This window comes from Alosa pseudoharengus, unplaced genomic scaffold (genome assembly GCF_046254945.1).
Source record: "Alosa pseudoharengus isolate Yale_2024_CS ecotype anadromous, Long Island Sound unplaced genomic scaffold, YU_APseudo_1.1 YU_APseudo_1.1_scf_17, whole genome shotgun sequence".
NCBI classification, from domain to species: Eukaryota; Metazoa; Chordata; class Actinopteri; order Clupeiformes; family Clupeidae; genus Alosa; species Alosa pseudoharengus.
The window spans coordinates 21,428,429-21,455,922 of NW_027468640.1; the positions used below are offsets into that span (position 1 = coordinate 21,428,429).

At 39.5% G+C, this 27,494-nt stretch overlaps 1 long non-coding RNA gene across 1 annotated transcript; it reads left to right on the forward strand.

Moving 5' to 3' along the window:
• LOC143128020 (uncharacterized) lies at positions 1-27,494 on the forward strand. The gene is made up of 3 exons (XR_012987784.1): positions 1-51; positions 27,329-27,364; positions 27,455-27,494. It is a non-coding gene; the product is annotated as an uncharacterized LOC143128020 (long non-coding RNA).

Consider the following 27,494-nt stretch of genomic DNA (forward strand, 5'->3'; position numbering starts at 1 on the left):
AATAACAGATAGATTTAGAACATTACATCATGGAGTTGATACTAGCACTCGGTGAGTATTTCCTCTAAATGTATGTGTGTATGTTTTTGAATGAAGGAGTGTTGAGTGGTTGACAAAACGTTTCAGGGAGAGAACTAGATCTGCAGTCAGCAAACATCTCAGATAACATGCTATATTGGCGTCATATTTTTGTCGCAAATATTAAAGGAACACACCAACCTTCTGGCTGCCTAGCTTAGCAATATTCATGGAAGTGGGTTAGAACAGTTAGCCTAGCCTAGTCAGCAAGAAGCTTGCCATGTTCCTCTAAATGTTGGAGTCTGTGTCAAGTCAAGTCAAGTCAAGTTTATTTATATAGCGCATTTCATACACAGAGGTCATTCAATGTGCTTTACATAAACAAAACAAAACAATAATAACAAATAAAAGCATATAAGGGCAATATAGTCAAAGAATAGTTAAAAGGTAAAGATCATAATAAAAAGAAAACATAAAACAAGGTAAAATCATTTAAAAATAAAGAATAATTAGTAAGCAAAACAAAGGCAAAAGTAGTAAAAAAAAAGTAATAAAAGACAAAGTAGAATAATTATCAAGGCAGATTCAGAATTTGTAACTCGGCACAGTTAGCAGAAAGCATCTGAGAACAGTTTGGTCTTAAGTCTAGATTTAAAACTGGCTACAGTTGGGGCCTTTTTGATGTCATCCGAAAGTTGGTTCCACAGCTGAGCCGCATAGCAGCTAAAAGCTGCTTCACCATGTTTAGTTCTAACTGTAGGTTTTACTAGCAAGTTTTTCACCTGGGACCTGAGAGGACGAGAAGGTGTGTACTGCTGAAGCATGTCTGACAAGTATTTAGGTCCTGCTCCATTTACTGATTTATAAACAAGCAATAGTGCTTTAAAGTCAATTCTGTGACTTACTGGAAGCCAGTGCAAGGACTTAAGAATTGGAGTAATGTGGTCAGTTCTTTTAGTTTTTGTTAGAATCCTAGCTGCTGCATTTTGTATCACCTGAAGCTGTTTAATAGTCTTTTTAGGAAGGCCTGTGAACAGTCCATTGCAGTAATCAACCCTGCTGGAGATAAATCACACACAGGGACACACACAGGGACACACTGAAGGGGAGTGATATGACTTAAAATGGCCAGAGTGTGATAATTAGTAACTGCATTTCTTTGTTACAGTGATCATTTTTCAAACGTCCTGTTAAACTATACCACGTGTCAAACTCCCATGGACTAAATGCGCCCGTCATTTTATGTGGCCCACGAGAGCTTGCTTTTTAGAGAAGACTACACTTTGTTATTCACTTGGAAAATGTTATCTTTAATCTGATAAATTAAAAGCATATATGTTCAACACAACATAATATTAATGGGCATCCACACACAGTATATGTTTACATTATGAAAGTGCATATAAACTGACGCAGAATCATATATTCTAGGGCTGTAACGATACACCAACCTCACGATTCGGTTTGTATCACGATTTTTGACCCACGGTTCGATACGAATCTCGATTTTTCTTTTTTTTTGGGGGGGGGGGGGCTAGACATTTTATTAAATAACATTTTAATAGCCTCCCTTAGAACACCAGAGGATTACAATATAATATATCTATTATTTTATATCCTGATATAAAAATATTTTTCTGAATGACTGATATTTATGACAGCACACTTTATGCAGATTAGCCTATAGCCTAGGCCTACTATTTTTTATTACAACTCTACCTCTTTAATTCAGCTGTCTGGTTGAAGCCTGGAAATATTGTAAACAAAGTAGCATAGTTGGCTAGCTTAGCCTATCATAGTCTACTGATTGGACTGTTCAGTTTCCCCATGTGTGTTTAAGTTTCAAGGTAATACTTGTTCTCCTTGGGACAGGCCCTTTTGGGAAACGTTGGTATTGAGATGATCAGTCAACTTCAATGCAAGAGTTTTAAACAAATATGTGCAGCATGCTAATGATGCTAAGCGGATTTAATAGTAATTTAGCTAGTCGTCTACATGCGTCCTTGCTTTCACGATTGTGAATGTTTTATTTAAGTCGCGCGTGTTCATTGAGCAGGAGATGGAGGGAGAGTGAGAGGGAGGGAGCGCGAGAGAGAGCGGGGCAAGGAGAGGGGGTTTACTTCTATACTGTTTGGTAAAGTTGCACACATAGTCTACAATGAAAGCAAGGAGAGGTATGAAATTATTATTTATTTATTTATTTGTTTTTGGACAACGTAGGCTACCGATAAGTAAAGCGGGAGTTGTGGGTTGCTTTTGCGGCTGCGTAAACTGCAAAGCACTGCATGAAACACTAGAAAGGGTGTGTCGCGATTCTGCCTTTTCACACTGCAACACAGTATCGTGGATATGAATGTCGCGATTTCGGTTTCGAATCGTATATCGTTACAGCCCTAATATATTCTGTAACTAAACCCATTTAAAATAATAATAATAATAATAATAATAATAATACATATAGTTGTACACTGTGTCGTGTTGAATTTAAATATATATATATATATATATATATATATATATATATATAGTTGTACACTTTAGTCGTGTTGAATTTAATAATAATAATAATAATAATACGTTTATTTTATATAGCGCCTTTCTCAAACCCAAGGTCGCTTTAGGAATGCAAGAAAACACAATAACAAACAAACAAAACAATACAACAAAGACAAGTTATCTATGGAGCTATGTGTTGGGTGTGGAGGAGAAGTGATCATTAAACAGAAAGGTCTTGAGATGTGCTTTGAAGAAAGGTAGAGATCCAGTTTAAATGACCAGGCAAGTGAGATATAAAGCCGAATGGGATTATCAGTAAGAAAACAAAACCTGTAAGACAGTATCCAGTAGGGGCCATCGCTAGGCTTTCCCCCGAAATCGCACTGTTCCTACTCTAGAGGCCACTGTTCTCAACCAGTTTGACCTACCATGCTTGACCTCTTTGGAAAGCTTAGAGAAAGTAGTTTCAGTAGAGACCATCAGAATAACTGTGTGATGTACTGACACAGGGCCACAGAGGCTAGAATATAGTTGTTTTCTTCCTGCCGGATTGCTAGCATCTCTGAACTGACCACAATTCAGCCCTTTAGGTCACTTGAGTGGACTTAGAAACACAACTGAGCCCTAGCAGGTCTTCTGAAGCTTTGTGCAAAAGTAGATCAATATAGAATGAAAAATGAGTACTTTAGACCATTATATACCAAGGTATGCTCATGCGTTTTGTAAAATGCCCTATGGAAACTCCCCATAGGACTTTTGGTTACTGTTACGTCCCTGTGTGTTTATTTTGTGTGTCTGCTTGTTTCTCTACGTCTTGTGTTTTGTTAATTTCAGACTGTCAGGCAGGGGGCTTAATTGGTGGGCCGGCACTATAAAAGGTGCTGGCTGACGTCAATCGGGAGGTCTCTTGGTTTTGGGGCATTCTTGGATTCTGGGTTGGCCGCTACTTCGCTCCGCTGCTTTGCTCCGCTGCTTTGGCTCCGCTGCGCAAGCCACGCGCTCTAGTTTTTGGCCGTCGCTGTTGCTCCTGCCTGTTCCCCGAGTGAGAGTCGAGGAAAAGGCTGGGGATTACCTGGGCCTACTTTTGAGGCCTTTCGTCTGGGCAGCCTTGTTTTTCGTTCGTCCATATTTGCATTGCATGTAAATGCAATGGACTATTATCGCTGTTCTTCTAAATATTATTGTTATTCTTCTTCCGACCAAATTTGACGTTCAAAGGCTCTAAAGAGAGTATAAGACATACATACCTTCAATTATCACTAATTAAAAAGTGACAGGTGGGCGGGACTTCCGGTTAATGAAGGTCAAAGGTCTTTGATTTCCGGTGAGGGCGGGACATCCGGTCTTTGAACTAGTCATCAATTGAGTCTGACAGGTTGTTTGAATGTGGCGGGTTGCTTTTGGTAGGAGTCATGTGTCTGGGGGAGGGATTGTGCATATGTGTGTGTGTGTGTGTGTGTGTGTGTGTGTGTGTGTGTGTGTGTGTGTGTGTGTATGTGTGTATGTGTGTATGTGTGTATGTGTGTGTGTGTATGTGTGTCTGTGTGTGTGTGTGTGTGTCCAGGGGTGGGGCGGTACACGGATGTGCTGGTAATGGGGGAGCGTGTGTCCAGGGTGGGGGTGTACCGGGGGTGTGTGTGTGTGTGTGTGTGTGTGTGTGTGTGTGTGTGTGTGTGTGTGTGTGTGTGTCTGTGTGTGTGTGTGTGTCCAGGGTGGGGTGATACACGGATGTGTTGGTAATGGGTGAGCGTGTGTCCAGGATGGGGGTGTACAGGGGTGTGTGTGTCTGTGTGTGTGTGTGTGTGTGTGTGTGCATGTGGGGTGTGTGTCCAGGGGTGGGGGTGATACACGGATGTGTTGGTAATGGGTGAGCGTGTGTCCAGGGTGGGGGTGTACCGGGGGTGTGTGTCTGTGTGTGTGTGTGTGTGTCTGTGTGCATGGGTGTGTGTGTGTGTCCAGGGGTGGGGGCGGTACACGGATGCGTTGGTAATGGGTGAGCGTGTGTCCAAGGGTGGGGGTGTACACGAATGTGTTGGTCATGGCTGTGGTGTGTCCTGTAGGGGGATGTCATGGGAGTGTCATGCGCGAGCAATTATGAGCGGCGCTGTTAGGGAGAATAAAAGCGGTGTAAAAGTATGGGTAAAGATAGCAAAGTAAAAATGGCTAGTTTATCAACTCCTGAAAATGCGGGTCCTAGTAGCGAGCGGCTAAGTGGTGCCCCTAAGAGAAAACATTAAGAGAAATCATTAAGAAAAGACACAAGAGAAAGCTATAGGCAACAGTATAAGTATCTGTTGAGTATGGGTGCCTTTGAATTTGGCGGGGGTGCTTTTGGTAGGAGTCATGTGCCTGGGGGAGGGTGCTGTCTGTGTGTGTGTGTGTGTGTGTGTGTATGTGTGTCTGAGAGAGGGGTAAGAGAGAGAGGAGGGGGTTTGTATGACTGTATGTATGCTTCAAGTTTTAGTGATATGAACCTGAATAAAAGAATCAAGGAGGTGATGATGCCAAGAGTCTAAAAAGGTTTCAGCCATGTGGCTGTGAACTAAAATAAAACATAAATCCTACATTTAAGCTGAACTTTAAGGTTCAGGGGTAAGCGTGTCTAATGTCACGGCTCCAGGGCCCTGAGGGCGTAGGTTGTGAGTGTGTGTGTGTGTGTGTGTGTGTGTGTGTGAGTGTATTATCAAAAATCAAAAATGATCCAAAAAATGTGTCTGTATAAAAAAAGGTTGGTATCAACAGAGTTTTACATTCAAATTCATCAAGATTTTCATCAAGTCATTGAAAAGACTAAAATGTATCAGACAGCAGAGCGGTGGAGAGAGGGTAGGGGCTGGGCCAAAGGTCTGTGTGTGAGCGTGTGTATGTGTGTCTGAGAGAGGGGGAGAGAGAGAGGAGGGGGTTTGTATGACTGTATGTATGCTTCAAGTTTTAGTGATATGAACCTGAATAAAAGAATCAAGGAGGTGATGATGCCAAGAGTCTAAAAAGGTTTCAGCCATGTGGCTGTGAACTAAAATAAAACATAAATCCTACATTTAAGCTGAACTTTAAGGTTCAGGGGTAAGCGTGTCTAATGTCACGGCTCCAGGGCCCTGAGGGCGTAGGTTGTGAGTGTGTGTGTGTGTGTGTGTGTGTGTGTGTGTGTGTGCGTGAGTGTATTATCAAAAATCAAAAATGATCCAAAAAATGTGTCTGTATAAAAAAAGGTTGGTATCAACAGAGTTTTACATTCAAATTCATCAAGATTTTCATCAAGTCATTGAAAAGACTAAAATGTATCAGACAGCAGAGCGGTGGAGAGAGGGTAGGGGCTGGGCCAAAGGTCTGTGTGTGAGCGTGTGTATGTGTGTCTGAGAGAGGGGGAGAGAGAGAGGAGGGGGTTTGTATGACTGTATGTATGCTTCAAGTTTTAGTGATATGAACCTGAATAAAAGAATCAAGGAGGTGATGATGCCAAGAGTCTAAAAAGGTTTCAGCCATGTGGCTGTGAACTAAAATAAAACATAAATCCTACATTTAAGCTGAACTTTAAGGTTCAGGGGTAAGCGTGTCTAACGTCATGGCTCCAGGGCCCTGAAGGGTAGGTTGCAAGTGTGTGTGTGTGTGTGTGTGAGAGAGAGAGAGGGGGAGAGAAAAGAGAGAGAGGGTCTATGTATAGTACTTTATGCTGAAGGATGGGTGTCTGCGTGTGTGTTTATGAATGAAGATTGGGGAGGGAGACTTGCTGTACTGTAGGAACGTGGTGGAGCTATTGATCAATCTAATTATCCATCCAATGATCTGTAGACCGGTCACTGGAATTCATTTAACACTCATATTGTAACTTCATATGGACTTTGCACTCAGAGACCACCTCCTTTTTAAGTTTGTGAGGTTAATGAATATTTTTTACTGTTTTATCATTAATAAATAAAGAGAGGGCGGGATATACCAAATGAGAAAGTCCATTATATCAACAAAAGAGGCACCAAAGGCAAGTAAGTTGAGGGTTTACCTGTACTGGGTCAGATTATATTAGTGTTATATGCAGATTTTGTCATAGTCAGATGGTGTCTCTAATAGGATATCATGAAATAAACTAAAAGTAACATTTTATAATCAATAATAACATTTAGGAGTTAGGAATGAGTGAAATAATTAAAATTTTCCAGTTTCATCCGCACACTTCCTTCTGCTTCACACCCAATATATCCTTTTCAATATAGCCTTTCCTTTTTCATGCCATGGAGGGTTTTTTTCCCCACAGTAGGTATATCTAGCTATATCTATTGCTTGAACACTAGCATCAAAAATATTCCACAGTTAGCGAAACCTTAAACTCAAGGAGCAAAACATCAGCACATATTTGCACTAGCCTACTATAACCACATTGTTAGCTTCGCTAAAAAATGGGATTTACTTCATTTTAAATCCCATGAAAATAAAGTTTATAGTATATAGGCCTACTGAGGATAGACATTCAGGCAAACAAAGTTGTAATAGGGAATATTGTGCACTTAGCATAGAGGGCAGCGTCTCTCAGGCAGAAAACCAGTCTTGCTATTTGGCTGAAAAGTATTGAAAAGCCTTGAAAAGTATTTACTACGGCAAGGTAAAATATACGTTTTTTCCGAGACAAAATAGACAAAGACAAAACTGTCTTGAAGCCTTGACAAACCACATGAATAGGTCAAGCCTCAGCATTCACCTATTCACTTCCATTATACTGTATGTCGCGGAACAAAACTTCTCAACAAACTTCTTCTCAAAGCATATAAGACACAATCCTGCATCAAATTCTACTGTTCTCTTAGCATAACTGTCTTTATAAAAACCTATGTATTCTGGCAAAAGGTTCATGGGAACACCATGAAACGGCGACACCAAAACTTGCCATATGATCAATTGCTTACCTGGTTCAGTACTTAGCTGCACTTACACATGATTCTGTCAGATAAATTCATTGAGGAGGTAAATTATATCAGTTCAACGTAATACCATGGATCACTAACTGCGACAAACCCTGTTTTCCTTTTTTCACAGTAGTAAAAAACAATTAGGTAAATGGAATGCTCAATTGGAACGACTAGCTGAATGCCATACATTGGTGTTTCATTCAAACCTAGACTGTATTATGTAATGTTATATGACTTTTCCTTTTTTACAGCATTCACACTTTTTGCAAAACGCTACAAACATTGATTTACAAAACACTAAACATATCTCTCTACTCTGCGATGTAGAAATCACATATTTTCCAAAATTCTTCCAAAATACTACCACCAGAACCCAATTGATCAAACACAATGATAAGGTGAAAAGACTCCTAGCTGCATAACTGTCAACTCAACAATCAGGCCTAAACACAGGGCAACAGTGGAGCCCTAGTCAGCAACAGAAAATGAAGGCAATATAGCACTGAGGAAGAGATAACTGTAGGCACATGTGAAGAAAGACAAGGACCGCATGTATTTATCAGATGAGATTTGAGCAATATTGCTTATGAAGATTGGGTCGAGCCACGTAACATATAGCTTTCTGACTTTTTTGTTTGACCCAACTACCAAACACTGCTCTTTTTACCAACATAGTATTTCCAGAATTTCTGAATTTACTTCACTTTACTTCACCATGTGAAGAGAAAAAAGTCTGCAATGTAGAGGTGGGGTCTTGTGCGGCATGTTTGGGCAGTATATTCTCTATGTATACGTACTCTAAATTATCCTCTAATCCTTTGCAAAAATATTAGGTTACTATAGCATTAGTTATAGATTACTATTAGGTTACTATTAGGCATACTGCAGGGGTGTAAAATGGAGGACGCAAATGCAGACACCGAGATGGGAAATGGATATAAGGTTAGAATGTTAAGGTTAGTCAGCAGCACAAAGCGGTAGGTAAATCTCGGTAGTCAGGTTCAATACAGAGGAAACAGAGGCAAGACAAAAATAATAATAAGAATCTAAAAATTCAAGAGTTTTTGAAAAGAGACGTGACGCGGAACGACAGGGCTGAAACATTTAGAAAATAAGTCCGAAAAGGCCCAGAAACAAGACAGTGTGTGACAGAGATAGTCAGGGTGATTGAGTAACTTAGAACAGGGATGCAGGACTCAATCAACAGAAATCCAGGAAGTGCAGTAACAGGACGCAACATGGCGTGGACAGAGGGGCCTAGCACACATGACCAACACGGCATGATAAGGAACAGGAAACATAGAACCTGGACCAGACTGTGACTCATACTATATCCTAGGGGTAAACATTTTTACATAGGTGTATGACATTGAGTAGCCTACATTAGGGTGTAACTGGTTCAAACATTATCAGATCATATGATGGCTGGATGGATGCATGTGTTATGACAATGTGATATGGTTTTGAAAGATCTGAGGTGTAGTGTTTTTTTTTTTTTAAAGAAAAATAAAAAAATAAAAAATAAAAATGGAGGGAATTGCCAGCAATTGAATATGTTGCAACTATTGAGGTTTAAACTTGGAAAAGTACAGATTTTTGTAAAATGCTGCGACATTTAGAAATTCAATTAGGGGCAGTACACTTACCGGTAGTTACATTTCTAACCATCTGGTCCTGGATCTTATAAAATCTCCTTTAGCCAAATCCCAATAAAAGTTCATCATCAACTTTGTAAGCTGATATTTCCAACTTTTCTTCTTCACTCATCTCTTTTGTCAGCTCATTTATTGTCTTTAGTAGTTTCATCTCTAACTGTTTGTTTATTCTCATTAGGCTATTGGTCATGGATATTGCATTGACATTATTGTTTATTACTTTTTTTTCCTTTACATAGTCTTAACCACATTTTAAAGTCATTTTCATCTGTAAGTCGCTTTGGACACAATCCATAATTGTTTTTTTGGTGGCCTTACAAGGGCAAAATATCTGGTCATATCCTTAACAAAAAACAACCTTTTTTTTAAAAGTAAAATGCATCGTTCATCGGTCAAAGTGTATGAGTAGATGCTTACTTTATTCTGAGAAGGAGTTCAAGGGTGGCTAAAGTATAAAAAAGAAAGGATCCCTCACCTTTTAATTAAAAAGGTCTGTTTCTAACTCCTCCTTCTCCTACTTTTCTCTGAAGAAATAAAATGCAGGAAAACCAATGTGATTCAGTAGGCCTACTGTGTAAATATGATACAGAAGTACTGTACTGCCCGTGGCACGGAGGAAGGTGGTTCATGTCCCAATGCATATTAAATCCCTTTTAGAGGGCATTTAGAGGTCCCTTAATAGGCCAAAAAAGCTGACACACAATGTTGTGAGACACCGACTCATTTTTGGAGAAAAGTTGATCATTGTTCATCCTTAGTCATTAATGTTATACATTATAGATTTAGGGAGATATTAGACTCTCATCCGTCGAAATGGCTGATTTAGCGGGGGATTGTATGTCAGCGGAACTTGTACATAGAACATGGTGGGGTAATCAAGGATTCTTGTTATGCTTTTATGAAAAATGGATACAATTGGTAGCCTAATCTTTTCAAAACGTTGTGCGTTAAGCTCATAGGCTTAAATAACAATTATTATTAAAGTTTATTTAGGCAGGGACAGATACAGAATAATGATTTTGAACATGTTTATCTTTACCCCCACAAACACATCAACACATGGTAAAGTATGTAGATAGTTTAAAAATTGAACGCATGTATCAAAAGTCCCACTATACAACCAGCCGCTCCGCATTTTCATTTCATTCTTGAAAAGTCAGAATTTTTTTGAAACAGGCGAGAACATGAACAGCTAGTCAAGAAGGGCATAATAATAGGTGAAACAACATAGTTTAGTTACCCCGAAATAGTAGTCTAAATAGCATGTTAGGCCTAACATAGACCTCTACAGGCAACATCTTTAGGTGGCAACTTCTTTAGTTGATTACTTATGTTGAGACAATTTTGTTTTGTATCACAAGTTTTCTGAAAATGTAAGTTCATACAAACACTATTCCAATAGCAATAAAACAATTTGTTTTGGGGCGTTTGGGGACTGTGTCTTACCTAGATGTGTAATTGTACCCGTTGTGTTTCATTGGACGATAACATTTTAGGGCGGGTGTGGTAACATAAGCATAAGCATACTAGCTATATGAACTAGTTTGGCTATGTAGTTAATAGCTCTCAAAGACTTACCAACATGGCTGAAGCACATGCACCTAGCGCACCCGTCTCCAAGAAAAGAGTTACGCTCATGCCGGTTAGCAACAGGATCGAAAACTTTCTGGGTAAACCGAGTGATGCAGTGGAATACCAATGGCTACTGAGCGATGGTCGCAGAGGAGGCTATGTTTTTGACAAAGATGATTGCAGTGTGAAACTATATGCTATGGCATCGCAGGATTTGGTGTTTTCAGATGACACGCCACACATCTCATTTTGTGACACCGATTGGATAATGTTTAGGGACATTTGGAGCGATATTGAGCTACCTATGGACACCACCTACACAGCGGCATGGAATAGCGCGCTCTATACCCAGCGCTACCATATTTATGCTCACTGTCCAAAGAACTTCATTCACCTGTCTAGTGATGTTTACAGAAAACCATCATATGATTCTGATGAAAATAAATTTGCAAAAAACACCTAAAGTGAGGTATCTATGGAAAGACCTTCATGTTCTAAGTAATGTTTTCAAAAAGGTTGATAGATTGTTCAAATGGAGTGCTGATTTGGAAAGATACCGAGGTGCCCTGACGTGTCTATCCAAGACGCGTCAAGCTGATCTGGATCTGGCCAAACAATGTGAATTGGCACCTCTGGAATCAATGCCCCTAGCTCATGAAACTTAAAAAAGTGGTGTTCATCTTTTTTTCATTTTTTTGTTCATCTTTTTTTTGCTGTAATGACCCCACCCTTTTTCTTGTTCTTTTATTATTAATAGTATTATCATGTCATTGTATTGCCTTTTTTCTCTGATTGCTTGTTCCCGCCGGCGGTACGGTTACCCCCCTCCCCCACCTCCCCCCAACATTCTAAATCAATTATATGCACCATATTGCTATGTAGCATAGTAATGTTATACACCATTTCAAAGCTTTGACTCTTGGGAATCCAAAAATGACAACTTTTTTCATGTACAATCTGTATAGTGCTTTACATTCTCAGATTAATTTTATTATGTCTCAATTAAATTTGATCCAAAATGCCCCCCTCCCCCTCCTCTGCTTTTGGTGATACCCTGACTTCTGGCTGCAGTGTAGCTGCAGCATAATAAGTAGATGCCTCATATTGGGTACTGAAATATTAACAAGAATCCATAGAAATTGAATCTTCATGTTGTATTATCCAATATTAGTTGTACAGATGCATAGTCCATCTTATACACACTCATTGAACCAACAAAGTAAATGCAAAAATAGAGACTTTTTTGTAATTATTCCATATTTTGTGTAGTCAGTCTATATCAGAACACCTGACATACAATCTAAGTCCACAAGAAACCTCAAAGTGTTACCTTTCATTTGAAACCAGAATTATGCTTCTACACAAAGGGGTTCATGTGCAGTAAGCATTTGATTGTCAGTATGCATTTTGGATAACAAAAAGTCCTATGGGGAGTATCCATAGGCATTTTACCAAACGCATGGGCATACCTTGGCAAATAATAGTCTAAAGCACTCATATTTTCATTCTATATTGATCAACTTTTGCACACAGCTTCACAAGACCTGGTGCTAGGGCTCAGCTGTGTTTCTAAGGGATATCAAGTGACCTAGAGGGCTGAAATGTGGTCAGTTCAGAGATGCTTGTAATCCGGCAGACAGAAAAAACTATATTCTAGCCTCTGTAGCTCTTTGTCAGTACATCACACAGTTATCTTGACTGCTTCCTACGAAAGCTACAGGTTCTCAGCTTTCTATAGAGGTCCAGCACTTGATGGTTGACCCCAAAAGAGGTGGGAACAATGCCCTTGTAAATAGGCACAGTGCAATTTCAGGCAAAAACTTGAAATTTTTACTGAGAACTATGTAGTTAATGGATTGAGTGTTTTATTGTTGTAAGGTGACCTTAAGTGTTGAGAAAGGTGCCCGTAAATAAAATCCATTATTATTAATAATATTATATTAGTTTTCCATTTATTAGAAACAACTTAGCGATAGATCTTCATTCATCCCATTTGAGATTTAGGTGTTTAAGTAAAAAAACGCCTAGTATATATGATTATGTTACCACACCCGCCCTAAAATGTTATCGTCCAATGAAACACAACGGGTACAATTACACATCTAGGTAAGACACAGTCCCCAAACGCCCCAAAACAAATTGTTTTATTGCTATTGGAATAGTGTTTGTATGAACTTACATTTTCAGAAAACTTGTGATACAAAACAAAATTGTCTCAACATAAGTAATCAACTAAAGAAGTTGCCACCTAAAGATGTTGCCTGTAGAGGTCTATGTTAGGCCTAACATGCTATTTAGACTACTATTTCGGGGTAACTAAACTATGTTGTTTCACCTATTATTATGCCCTTCTTGACTAGCTGTTCATGTTCTCGCCTGTTTCAAAAAAATTCTGACTTTTCAAGAATGAAATGAAAATGCGGAGCGGCTGGTTGTATAGTGGGACTTTTGATACATGCGTTCAATTTTTAAACTATCTACATACTTTACCATGTGTTGATGTGTTTGTGGGGGTAAAGATAAACATGTTCAAAATCATTATTCTGTATCTGTCCCTGCCTAAATAAACTTTAATAATAATTGTTATTTAAGCCTATGAGCTTAACGCACAACGTTTTGAAAAGATTAGGCTACCAATTGTATCCATTTTTCATAAAAGCATAACAAGAATCCTTGATTACCCCACCATGTTCTATGTACAAGTTCCGCTGACATACAATCCCCCGCTAAATCAGCCATTTCGACGGATGAGAGTCTAATATCTCCCTAAATCTATAATGTATAACATTAATGACTAAGGATGAACAATGATCAACTTTTCTCCAAAAATGAGTCGGTGTCTCACAACATTGTGTGTCAGCTTTTTTGGCCTATTAAGGGACCTCTAAATGCCCTCTAAAAGGGATTTAATATGCATTGGGACATGAACCACCTTCCTCCGTGCCACGGGCAGTACAGTACTTCTGTATCATATTTACACAGTAGGCCTACTGAATCACATTGGTTTTCCTGCATTTTATTTCTTCAGAGAAAAGTAGGAGAAGGAGGAGTTAGAAACAGACCTTTTTAATTAAAAGGTGAGGGATCCTTTCTTTTTTATACTTTAGCCACCCTTGAACTCCTTCTCAGAATAAAGTAAGCATCTACTCATACACTTTGACCGATGAACGATGCATTTTACTTTTAAAAAAAAGGTTGTTTTTTGTTAAGGATATGACCAGATATTTTGCCCTTGTAAGGCCACCAAAAAAACAATTATGGATTGTGTCCAAAGCGACTTACAGATGAAAATGACTTTAAAATGTGGTTAAGACTATGTAAAGGAAAAAAAAGTAATAAACAATAATGTCAATGCAATATCCATGACCAATAGCCTAATGAGAATAAACAAACAGTTAGAGATGAAACTACTAAAGACAATAAATGAGCTGACAAAAGAGATGAGTGAAGAAGAAAAGTTGGAAATATCAGCTTACAAAGTTGATGATGAACTTTTATTGGGATTTGGCTAAAGGAGATTTTATAAGATCCAGGACCAGATGGTTAGAAATGTAACTACCGGTAAGTGTACTGCCCCTAATTGAATTTCTAAATGTCGCAGCATTTTACAAAAATCTGTACTTTTCCAAGTTTAAACCTCAATAGTTGCAACATATTCAATTGCTGGCAATTCCCTCCATTTTTATTTTTTATTTTTTTATTTTTCTTTAAAAAAAAAAAAACACTACACCTCAGATCTTTCAAAACCATATCACATTGTCATAACACATGCATCCATCCAGCCATCATATGATCTGATAATGTTTGAACCAGTTACACCCTAATGTAGGCTACTCAATGTCATACACCTATGTAAAAATGTTTACCCCTAGGATATAGTATGAGTCACAGTCTGGTCCAGGTTCTATGTTTCCTGTTCCTTATCATGCCGTGTTGGTCATGTGTGCTAGGCCCCTCTGTCCACGCCATGTTGCGTCCTGTTACTGCACTTCCTGGATTTCTGTTGATTGAGTCCTGCATCCCTGTTCTAAGTTACTCAATCACCCTGACTATCTCTGTCACACACTGTCTTGTTTCTGGGCCTTTTCGGACTTATTTTCTAAATGTTTCAGCCCTGTCGTTCCGCGTCACGTCTCTTTTCAAAAACTCTTGAATTTTTAGATTCTTATTATTATTTTTGTCTTGCCTCTGTTTCCTCTGTATTGAACCTGACTACCGAGATTTACCTACCGCTTTGTGCTGCTGACTAACCTTAACATTGTAACCTTATATCCATTTCCCATCTCGGTGTTTGCATTTGCGTCCTCCATTTTACACCCCTGCAGTATGCCTAATAGTAACCTAATAGTAATCTATAACTAATGCTATAGTAACCTAATATTTTTGCAAAGGATTAGAGGATAATTTAGAGTACGTATACATAGAGAATATACTGCCCAAACATGCCGCACAAGACCCCACCTCTACATTGCAGACTTTTTTCTCTTCACATGGTGAAGTAAAGTGAAGTAAATTCAGAAATTCTGGAAATACTATGTTGGTAAAAAGAGCAGTGTTTGGTAGTTGGGTCAAACAAAAAAGACAGAAAGCTATATGTTACGTGGCTCGACCCAATCTTCATAAGCAATATTGCTCAAATCTCATCTGATAAATACATGTGGTCCTTGTCTTTCTTCACATGTGCCTACAGTTATCTCTTCCTCAGTGCTATATTGCCTTCATTTTCTGTTGCTGACTAGGGCTCCACTGTTGCCCTGTGTTTAGGCCTGATTGTTGAGTTGACAGTTATGCAGCTAGGAGTCTTTTCACCTTATCATTGTGTTTGATCAATTGGGTTCTGGTGGTAGTATTTTGGAAGAATTTTGGAAAATATGTGATTTCTACATCGCAGAGTAGAGAGATATGTTTAGTGTTTTGTAAATCAATGTTTGTAGCGTTTTGCAAAAAGTGTGAATGCTGTAAAAAAGGAAAAGTCATATAACATTACATAATACAGTCTAGGTTTGAATGAAACACCAATGTATGGCATTCAGCTAGCCATTCCAATTGAGCATTCCATTTACCTAATTGTTTTTTACTACTGTGAAAAAAGGAAAACAGGGTTTGTCGCAGTTAGTGATCCATGGTATTACGTTGAACTGATATATTTTACCTCCTCAATGAATTTATCTGACAGAATCATGTGTAAGTGCAGCTAAGTACTGAACCAGGTAAGCAATTGATCATATCGCAAGTTTTGGTGTCGCCGTTTCATGGTGTTCCCATGAACCTTTTGCCAGAATACATAGGTTTTTATAAAGACAGTTATGCTAAGAGAACAGTAGAATTTGATGCAGGATTGTGTCTTATATGCTTTGAGAAGAAGTTTGTTGAGAAGTTTTGTTCCGCGACATACAGTATAATGGAAGTGAATAGGTGAATGCTGAGGCTTGACCTATTCATGTGGTTTGTCAAGGCTTCAAGACAGTTTTGTCTTTGTCTATTTTGTCTCGGAAAAAACGTATATTTTACCTTGCCGTAGTAAATACTTTTCAAGGCTTTTCAATACTTTTCAGCCAAATAGCAAGACTGGTTTTCTGCCTGAGAGACGCTGCCCTCTATGCTAAGTGCACAATATTCCCTATTACAACTTTGTTTGCCTGAATGTCTATCCTCAGTAGGCCTATATACTATAAACTTTATTTTCATGGGATTTAAAATGAAGTAAATCCCATTTTTTAGCGAAGCTAACAATGTGGTTATAGTAGGCTAGTGCAAATATGTGCTGATGTTTTGCTCCTTGAGTTTAAGGTTTCGCTAACTGTGGAATATTTTTGATGCTAGTGTTCAAGCAATAGATATAGCTAGATATACCTACTGTGGGGAAAAAATCCCTCCATGGCATGAAAAAGGAAAGGCTATATTGAAAAGGATATATTGGGTGTGAAGCAGAAGGAAGTGTGCGGATGAAACTGGAAAATTTTAATTATTTCACTCATTCCTAACTCCTAAATGTTATTATTGATTATAAAATGTTACTTTTAGTTTATTTCATGATATCCTATTAGAGACACCATCTGACTATGACAAAATCTGCATATAACACTAATATAATCTGACCCAGTACAGGTAAACCCTCAACTTACTTGCCTTTGGTGCCTCTTTTGTTGATATAATGGACTTTCTCATTTGGTATACCCCGCCCTCTCTTTATTTATTAATGATAAAACAGTAAAAAATATTCATTAACCTCACAAACTTAAAAAGGAGGTGGTCTCTGAGTGCAAAGTCCATATGAAGTTACAATATGAGTGTTAAATGAATTCCAGTGACCGGTCTACAGATCATTGGATGGATAATTAGATTGATCAATAGCTCCACCACGTTCCTACAGTACAGCAAGTCTCCCTCCCCAATCTTCATTCATAAACACACACGCAGACACCCATCCTTCAGCATAAAGTACTATACATAGACCCTCTCTCTCTTTTCTCTCCCCCTCTCTCTCTCTCACACACACACACACACACACTTGCAACCTACCCTTCAGGGCCCTGGAGCCATGACGTTAGACACGCTTACCCCTGAACCTTAAAGTTCAGCTTAAATGTAGGATTTATGTTTTATTTTAGTTCACAGCCACATGGCTGAAACCTTTTTAGACTCTTGGCATCATCACCTCCTTGATTCTTTTATTCAGGTTCATATCACTAAAACTTGAAGCATACATACAGTCATACAAACCCCCTCCTCTCTCTCTCCCCCTCTCTCAGACACACATACACACGCTCACACACAGACCTTTGGCCCAGCCCCTACCCTCTCTCCACCGCTCTGCTGTCTGATACATTTTAGTCTTTTCAATGACTTGATGAAAATCTTGATGAATTTGAATGTAAAACTCTGTTGATACCAACCTTTTTTTATACAGACACATTTTTTGGATCATTTTTGATTTTTGATAATACACTCACGCACACACACACACACACACACACACACACACTCACAACCTACGCCCTCAGGGCCCTGGAGCCGTGACATTAGACACGCTTACCCCTGAACCTTAAAGTTCAGCTTAAATGTAGGATTTATGTTTTATTTTAGTTCACAGCCACATGGCTGAAACCTTTTTAGACTCTTGGCATCATCACCTCCTTGATTCTTTTATTCAGGTTCATATCACTAAAACTTGAAGCATACATACAGTCATACAAACCCCCTCCTCTCTCTCTTACCCCTCTCTCAGACACACATACACACACACACACACACACACACAGACAGCACCCTCCCCCAGGCACATGACTCCTACCAAAAGCACCCCCGCCAAATTCAAAGGCACCCATACTCAACAGATACTTATACTGTTGCCTATAGCTTTCTCTTGTGTCTTTTCTTAATGATTTCTCTTAATGTTTTCTCTTAGGGGCACCACTTAGCCGCTCGCTACTAGGACCCGCATTTTCAGGAGTTGATAAACTAGCCATTTTTACTTTGCTATCTTTACCCATACTTTTACACCGCTTTTATTCTCCCTAACAGCGCCGCTCATAATTGCTCGCGCATGACACTCCCATGACATCCCCCTACAGGACACACCACAGCCATGACCAACACATTCGTGTACACCCCCACCCTTGGACACACGCTCACCCATTACCAACGCATCCGTGTACCGCCCCCACCCCTGGACACACACACACACCCATGCACACAGACACACACACACACACACAGACACACACCCCCGGTACACCCCCACCCTGGACACACGCTCACCCATTACCAACACATCCGTGTATCACCCCCACCCCTGGACACACACCCCACATGCACACACACACACACACACACACACAGACACACACACCCCTGTACACCCCCATCCTGGACACACGCTCACCCATTACCAACACATCCGTGTATCACCCCACCCTGGACACACACACACACACAGACACACACACACACACACACACACACACACACACACACACACACACACACACACACACCCCCGGTACACCCCCACCCTGGACACACGCTCCCCCATTACCAGCACATCCGTGTACCGCCCCACCCCTGGACACACACACACACACACAGACACACATACACACACACACATACACACATACACACATACACACATACACACACACACACACACACACACACACACACACACACACACACACACACACACATATGCACAATCCCTCCCCCAGACACATGACTCCTACCAAAAGCAACCCGCCACATTCAAACAACCTGTCAGACTCAATTGATGACTAGTTCAAAGACCGGATGTCCCGCCCTCACCGGAAATCAAAGACCTTTGACCTTCATTAACCGGAAGTCCCGCCCACCTGTCACTTTTTAATTAGTGATAATTGAAGGTATGTATGTCTTATACTCTCTCTCTAAAACCACTGAACCGTTCGACGTCATTCAACCACTCCTACAAAGGTCTTGAAACGGAGATTTGTTCTATGTTTTTTCACATTTGTGAACTTTATACTTTTTTAGATATTTATGATAAAAGAGCAAGAAATTCTCATAGAGTTAACATTGACCGCCGTGGCGGCAACTTTTAGCATTATGACGTGACCTGCAGCTGAAGATAATCAACAGCTGAACGCGAGCTACTAGGCCTACTACCACTGTGTGAATCTTCTGAACGCCTTCGCCTTCTGTGCCGTGGTCACTTTATTTGCTCGTAAAACTCTCATTCAGAGGCACATTTCTCTAATTACAGACAAGGTAAGTGTTCTGGTTTTTGGTATTGGAGTCATTTATGTCGTCAAATATTATGTTATGTAACGTTAAGTTGTATGAAATGATGGGTCACAAATAGCTAAACTAACGTTATAACGTTAGGTCACGTTAGAGTTAGTGAAATAGTTAACGTTCTATTGCTACGTTGCTACGTTGATGTTATTTAAGGAAACCCACTGTTAATCAACGCAAATATGTCGTCAACTTTACAGTGACCGGTTAGCTGTAGGTTTCGATAGCTAACGACAATCAAACGTAACGCACTAACATTTGGTATTAGGCTAACCAGCAGCGTTTTAACTATAACCAGAGCCCGTCTGTCTTCTCTGCTAGAACGTTAACGTAGCCTACTAATGGCTCTGGTTCTATTCAACATCAGGTCACTTTCCACAGGTTTATAGAATCAAGCACCTAGAATAGATTATGAATGCAGACTACTTGGTGCTTGATTAGGCTATACTGTGTGAAGGGACCTGATGAAACCCATCATGTGTTTCATTCATGGCACGTTACTCATTGTTGATGGTCATAACGTTATAGCTTCTACCGTTCACATTTAGTTAAAGCTAACAAATAGCCTATGTTACTGTTTTTATTTTACCAAATTTGTAACGTTGTACACCGCTTGATTGTGTATCAAATAGGCCATGACTACGTTTTCATTCTATGCTCCTGATTCTTTCGTAGCCTAAGTAAACACTATCACGGTATGCTATCATAGTTCGTCTATTGATAAGTGTCATCAGGTCCCTTTCCACAGGTGTATACAATCAAGCACCTAGATTATGAATGCATTTGGTGCTTGATTATACTCCTGTGGAAAGGGACCTTATGAAAGCCATGAATAGGCTACTGTTAGGACAATTGCAGACATTCCTTGTATTGTTTTGGCATAACTGTTAAACTTGTTTGCTTTTGTCTTTTCCAGACCAGTGGTGATGACCATGTATGACATTACAGTACGTGTGTGCCGATCTGTGTGCACACCTGTCAACCATACATCTCTGACAATGTTGCTAGCAACATACTAACATACATTCTTACAAACATGTAATCTGTGCACATACCATTTAACCATACTGAGACTTATCTGAGATCTACACTGAGACATTCTGAGAACTATACGAAGGACTATACTCACTAACTATATGGAACATGTATACCTGTGAATCATATGTCACCTTTGAATCATATGTCAACCATTCATACCTTTGAATCATTCCTGTGCTGTAACATCTGTGAAACATAGCTGTGCTGTTAGACCTCTCTTTTTAGACCTGAGCTGTGCTGTGTGAAAAATAAGATTCTAACCTAAGTTCTGTCTAAAACTGATCATCTGAAGGGCTGACTCTTTTATTCTTCAGTGTATATATCACCATCAAATTTGACCTAATACCATTAACTGAGGCCTCTAGCTGTTGCTGCCAGTTCAGAGTTACCACTGATAAAGAGATCTGTCTTAGGATAATATGATTGGCATTATCAAGTTCTGTATATATATATATACACACAACTGTGATTTTTACTTCAAGCTTACATTGGTAAGTGTTCATTAGTGTATTCTGAGTATCATTCTGCTGTATTAAAACAAAGAATGTTGATCAATATTGAATTGACCATTTATTTTTACTGACTGTCATATACTCTAAGCTAACATCTAACCAAGTAAGTGGTTTTCAAGAATACTGTAAGACTGTGTAATCTGAATAATCATACTGTAAGTAATATAATGTTATACACAGCAGTTTTTTTGCATTTACATGCAATGGTAATTCCCTGGAATTGCATTTTCTAGTTTTCTTATTGTTATTTTTGTAAATAAATGTTTTTGTATTTCCATTTTTGGCCATCTCCTATCATTTGTCTATGTCCCACAACACCCCTAGACAGTGGGACGTGACAGTTACCCAAAATGCATACTGACAATAAAAGCCTTACTGTGTACTAACCTCTTGGTGTAGAAGCATAATCTTGGTCTCAAATGAAAGGTAACACGCTGAGGTTTCTTGTTGACTATTTGGATTGTATGTCAGGTGTTCTGATATAGAATGACTACACAAAATATGGAATAATTACACAAAAGTCTCTATTTTTGCATTTACTCTATTGGTTCAATGGTTGTGTATAAGATAGACTATACATCTGCACAACTAATATTGGATAAAACAACATGAAGATTCAATATCTACAGTATGGATTCTTGTGAATATGTCAGTACCCAATATGTTGCATCTACTTATTGTTAGCTACACAGCAGCCAGAGGTCAGGGTAGTACCAAAAGCGGAGGAGGGGGAGTAGGGCATTTTTGATTTATTTCATTTGGATTCCCAAGACTTCAAGCTTTCAAATGGTGTATAATACTAGATGTACCGCATAGCGGTACAAAATATGACCGCCGCTCAGTCCTGTACATCCGTTCTGCGAAAATAAATCACACTTCAATTTGTCTCCATATTTTACTCCATCCCCCACTCTTGAAACTTTTGTTTATGCTTGTTTGGCATGCCTGAGTGTGTGTGTGCGGCTGCACAGAGAGTAGCCTACTGGTGCTGAAAAGGTGAATAGATTGTAGAATAGCCAAAGAAGATGTAGCATTGTTATAAAACCTTTAACATCTCTAAACAATCACAAGTAGGGCAGTTCATCACAGTTCATCCATCCAACTGGATTGATGAAAGGTCACTTACACCTGTAGGCTACATTGTATTTGGGAAAAGCAAAAGGTATCAGCATAATGTTATTTATTTATTTATTTATAAACAAAAATATCTCTGTCAGTTCCATGCCGTTTTCAACAGCTATCAAAAACAAAGGTCATTTTTGGATGGATGGATTTTTTGTGAATGTTTCTTCTTCTACATACGATTTTAGTCATCTTTAGTTCACGTAATACTTTATTGTCAATGCACAAATTAAGTAACAGTAGTCTGAAACGTTATTGTTAATGCACAAATTAAGTAACAGTAGTCTGAAACGAAATGCTGTTTTACATCTAGTGGTGCAAATAACTGACATGTCCAAATTAAATGGACCTTGATGAAATGCGTCGCTAGACTGTTCATACACATTTTAACGGGCCAAAGTTGAAGAGCTGTTGTCCGTTATTGTTCGTGCAAATATAGGCTGATTCATGTTCCCTTGCATTGTGTAACTGAGGTCCATGGCTAATCTGGCTTTCACCAGACCAACCTCAATCTTTTAAGAAATCAAAAAATAAATAGCGGGCAGATCAGGCTGGGTTCACCAAGCCTAGTCCATAGGCACCCGATATTGTTCACGCTCTGGCTATTCTAAATGCAAAAATGCATCAGGGAGTTATGACAAAACTGTAACAAACTAGATCCTAATAGAAAGCTGTTAGCTTCCCTAAGCTACAGGCAGGGCCGTTTCAAGGAATTTGGGGGCCCCAAGCAAAATGGACATGGAGGCCCCCCCAACCGCACGCAAAGCTTACAGGAACCACAGCATAGCCATACAGTTTAAGTTCACCCACACTTTATATAAATAAAACATGTTGACAGTGCAAATACTGCTGTTGCATATATACTGTGCATTAGTTTTGAACATTTTGAACATTTGCAAAAACACCACCGTACCATAAAATCCAATGTCAGCTTCTTCCTCATGAATGGAGGATAAAGTTGATGGTGTACTTGGGAAAATAATTGAAAAAAAATCTGAAATTATCTGAAGTACGTTTGACCATTTCACTGTTAGCATATTGAAAAAGGTCATTAACAGCTCAGCTCAGTGAGAGAAATTACCTTCATCAGTGGGGGTATCCTTAGGAAGAGCCTGAGGGCTGAGAAATTTAAGCAAAGCACCTTGAGGGAGAAAGAAAAGATATGTTAGCATTTCCATATTTTGATATTTAGAAGGGATGCAGCTTCACAACTACCAATGCTTACTGTAAAAATATCCCAAGCTAATGTTATACATTGACCTAGGCCTACTTGTAGCTTAACATAGCATTTAAGCATTCTGCTGTTTGAGAATTAGACAGACGCACCTGGTGCTTTAAAGACAGTAAACAGCTGGCGTGCATGAATACTACTAGACATGAATGTTCCAGTCTGCTTTGATGCACAGAATTTATTGTGTGGTTTTCCAAACCCCGATTTGGTAAATAGATTATCACGGTCGAATAGTTAGTATAGCAGAGAAGCTATGCCACTTTCATCAAAACCTATTACAAAGCTATAGCAATGTTATGTCATTAAATACGATAAACAGTGATTCTGGAACAGATCTGCGTCTCCCTTATCCCGTTAATAAACATATTACAGTATGTAACCATATTCCATCCGTTCGAGAAAAAAAAGTTGCGCTAACTGTTCTAGTTTGTTACAAGCAGCATGGGCCGTCAGGCAGGTAGTTAATTAACATAAACATTTTTTGCTAGGCTAGCCTTCCTGCTGCGACATATACCATTTGTACAAGACAAGTAGAGCTATTTTATCCAGTGTAATATATCACTTACCACTATCTTGTTTTTTCTTGTCATTCTCTTACTTTCTCTTCTTTCTTTTCTGGCTTCCAAACGCATTCTCCGCTTCATTTATGACTGCCGAGGTTTTATATTTTCGCAGCAGCAGAGCTCACGAACCTCTGGCTGGCTGCTGTCAACGACTACTGAGAGGGGCCCCCTTGTGGGGGATCCCGGTATTGCCGGTAACAGTGTCGTTGCACTTTTCTGCATTGACTATCAAAGGGGCGCTCACAGTTTGTCGTTGCATTTTATTCTTAACCAGTCGTTGTCTTGGGGCCCCTGGCCAGCTCGGGGGTACAGGTAGGCTTAAGATAGGCCTATTTACAACATAAATTGTCAATAGGCTATGCTGGCGACACAAATAAAATCTCCTTTGGAAACCAATGGCTTACGCCCTACAGTATCAAGCGGACTTAAACTGCCATATCGTGGCGAAAAGTTGTAATAAAATTCACGCAGCTCCATGAGTCAAGGAAAGTGCGAATGAAGTAGCCACTTCTAAATGGGACCCACTACACAGTAGCTTAAGGTGTGTTGCTAAAGCAGCCATAATGAAATGAAGGTGTCATTGTTTGGATACTTCACACACACGTGCTTTTTAATTTCACAGACTACAACTACCAAACTGGAATCAAAGCACATCGATTCCCCTCTCACGCCCTGCACGCACTTAAAACAAAATAAACAGGCGTCTCAGTCTCACGCATGTATAGGCAAAACTGTATCAGACCGGTGTAACGTTGGTAAATCTTCCATTACACAGAATGATTTTTGTAGCACATGCAACAATTAAATGACAGTCGAAAGATACAATTACAGTGCTGCTATCAATTTGCTTGGTAAAACCGCATTTATAGTTTTCTACAAATGCAATCAATCAAATTGGCCTCCATCATTCAACCAACGCTAACGGTAACATTACCTAGGTCCTTATTGATATAATAAGATTAACATACCTGCAGTAAAAAACAAGCATGTCCGATAAACATCCTCAGATTTATTTCGGCTTCAAGAAGAAATGGGAATTACATTTTATGTGAACATCATCCTATCCTTATTAGACGTTCTCTGCGGTAAACTATAGTCCTTGTAGGAAGCGTCCATTGTTATTCCAACCCACGTTTAACTTCCAACAAAATTACGTCTCACTGCAACGATGCGCCATCGAGTGGACAAACTGGAAAATACTGGACTGCCAATACTGGAAATGCAGCCATGATGATGATGATGAATATATATTTTGGCTTTCTTTTAATCCTACTGAATTTGTAATTATGTATCGGCCGTTCTAATACCGATAGTATGTGGGTGCCTGTGTGTGTGTGTGCATGTGTATATGTGTGCACCGCCATCTACAGGCCAATGAGTGTACAGTCACTAAATGTACACATAATGTATTTTTTTAAGACCCCCCCCATGGATGAAATTCTACGAAACTTGGCATACCCCCAGAGCAGTGTTTCCCAAAGTCTGGGTCGCGACAGGAGATTTTATTTGGGTCGCCAGCACAATTTATGTTGTGTTATAGGCCTAACTGATACCATTTGTCATTTGATACCAGGAAAGCTAACAGTTTTCTATGAGGTGTAGATTGTTAACTACCACAGTCACGGTTTTGTCATAAAAGCTCATGAAACTGGCGCATGAAACTGGGGGACGAACGCATCGCAGAGGGGGTGCCAGCATGGATATCTACCTCTCAAAATGAAACCGTTCTGTGGGGCGCCTGCCATGTACCTCGCAGTTGCAAACTGCAAGGGACATGAATCCGCCTATTTGCACGAACATTAATAGATACCAGTTCAACTTTACCGATTAAAATCTAGTGACCGTGCTGTCAACTAAAGCAGACATCCATAGACCGGACATAATGCCATTCAATTTGCATACAGTTTCGATTGCAATCTTTAAAGTTAATAGCAACCTCATCACATTCTTATTTTTCTGATTTAAAATGCACAATAGTGCATTATATTAGTCTACAATTTAAATGGGCATTTTAAACACTATTCCTCTCGTTTTCTACCTCGCTAACTCCAAAGTAAAGGTGTATTCTTACGGCTATTGCGCAAACGCCTTCTGATATAACGACTATACAATATAATATAATACAACAATACAATATAACGACTTAAGTTATTTGCTGTTTACATTGGAATTGACGTCCACAGTGTTATGGACCCATTTGTCTGCAACGCAACGTAGCCTACAACATTTTTTTTAGAAATACAGGAACAGCTTACTATGCTGACGAATGACGACTGCGCAACATGCGAGAATTTCCCCTACTCTCGGATGCGCATTAAAACGTATCTTTTCAGTAGTCATTACCAACTTTTCACGCTGATGGTGCTCAAAATGCAACACAACCGTGTTCAAAGCAGGGATCCTATAGCAATGTATGGTTGGGGGAGGCATAGAAAAGTTGGAGAACCTGTGGCCTAAAACAATATTGGTGGTTGCAGGGTAGATTTGAAGTGAAATGGGTCGCGATGGTCTGTCATTTTTAAAAAGTGGGGCGCCAGAAAAATTTTTTGGGAAACACTGCCCCAGAGAATGCCAGGTCAATCATTCAAATCAAATTTGGTGCAGTTCTGAACATCTTAACAGAAGATAGGGGCGATTAAAGCAGAATAATATTGCATTTACATTTTTACCGGGGGGGTGCAAATCACAAATGAGTGATTATGGGCCAAATTGATGTGGGCCCTTGAGACCAACATACCATAAAAGATTCTTCATCCTCAGTGTCACGGTTCAGGTAGTTATTTAGGAAAAACTGCTTTTTTTGCGGTTCGGGGGGCCCAGCACGGGGGGGGAGTGGACCCCGGGGACGAAACGAAATTTTTCCGTAAAAGTCTAGTGGGGCTACATACCCACCAAATTTCATGTGTCCCGGTGGTTCGGTGTCCCGGGTATCGTTGACCAAAAATTCAGGAAGTAGATGACGGGAAAAAAAAAAAAAAAAAAAAAAAATGTGACAATCCCTATATGACCGCTTCGCTAGCGGCGGTCATAATTACTATGCTACATAGCAATATGGTGCATACAATTGATTTTGAATGTTGTGTGCCAATGTAGGAACACTGTCCGTTAAGATTAAACATAACTGACAATTTTAGAGAGGATGGTTTGATGCCTTAAATTAACACGGGGCGGTGGTAGTGTAGTGGTTAAGGAGCTGGGCTAGCGTGCAGTAGACTGAAAGTTGTCGGTTCAATTCCCGGCTTCCACCGTTGTGCCCTTGAGCAAGGCACTTAACCCCAAGTTGCTCCAGGGACAATGTGATCCTTTGTAATATAGCTGACATATGTAAGTCACTTCGGTCAAGAAGTGTCTGCTAAATGTAATGTAATGTAACGCAACAAAATTAATCAACAGACACATATAATTTATAATACTGCCAAAATGACTCATACTGATTCTGTCTGTGTTTCAGTTTTGGGGTCCCTATGTTATTCATGTTACACAGCAGGTAAAATAACACTTCTTTAATCTCACATCACAGGCTGTTTGTATGGAAAGGTGTCCTTAAATATTGCTCATGAATATGCCTGTTTTTCAGAGAGTCACAAGGCAGTAGTGGTTATGGAGCCAAACCTGTT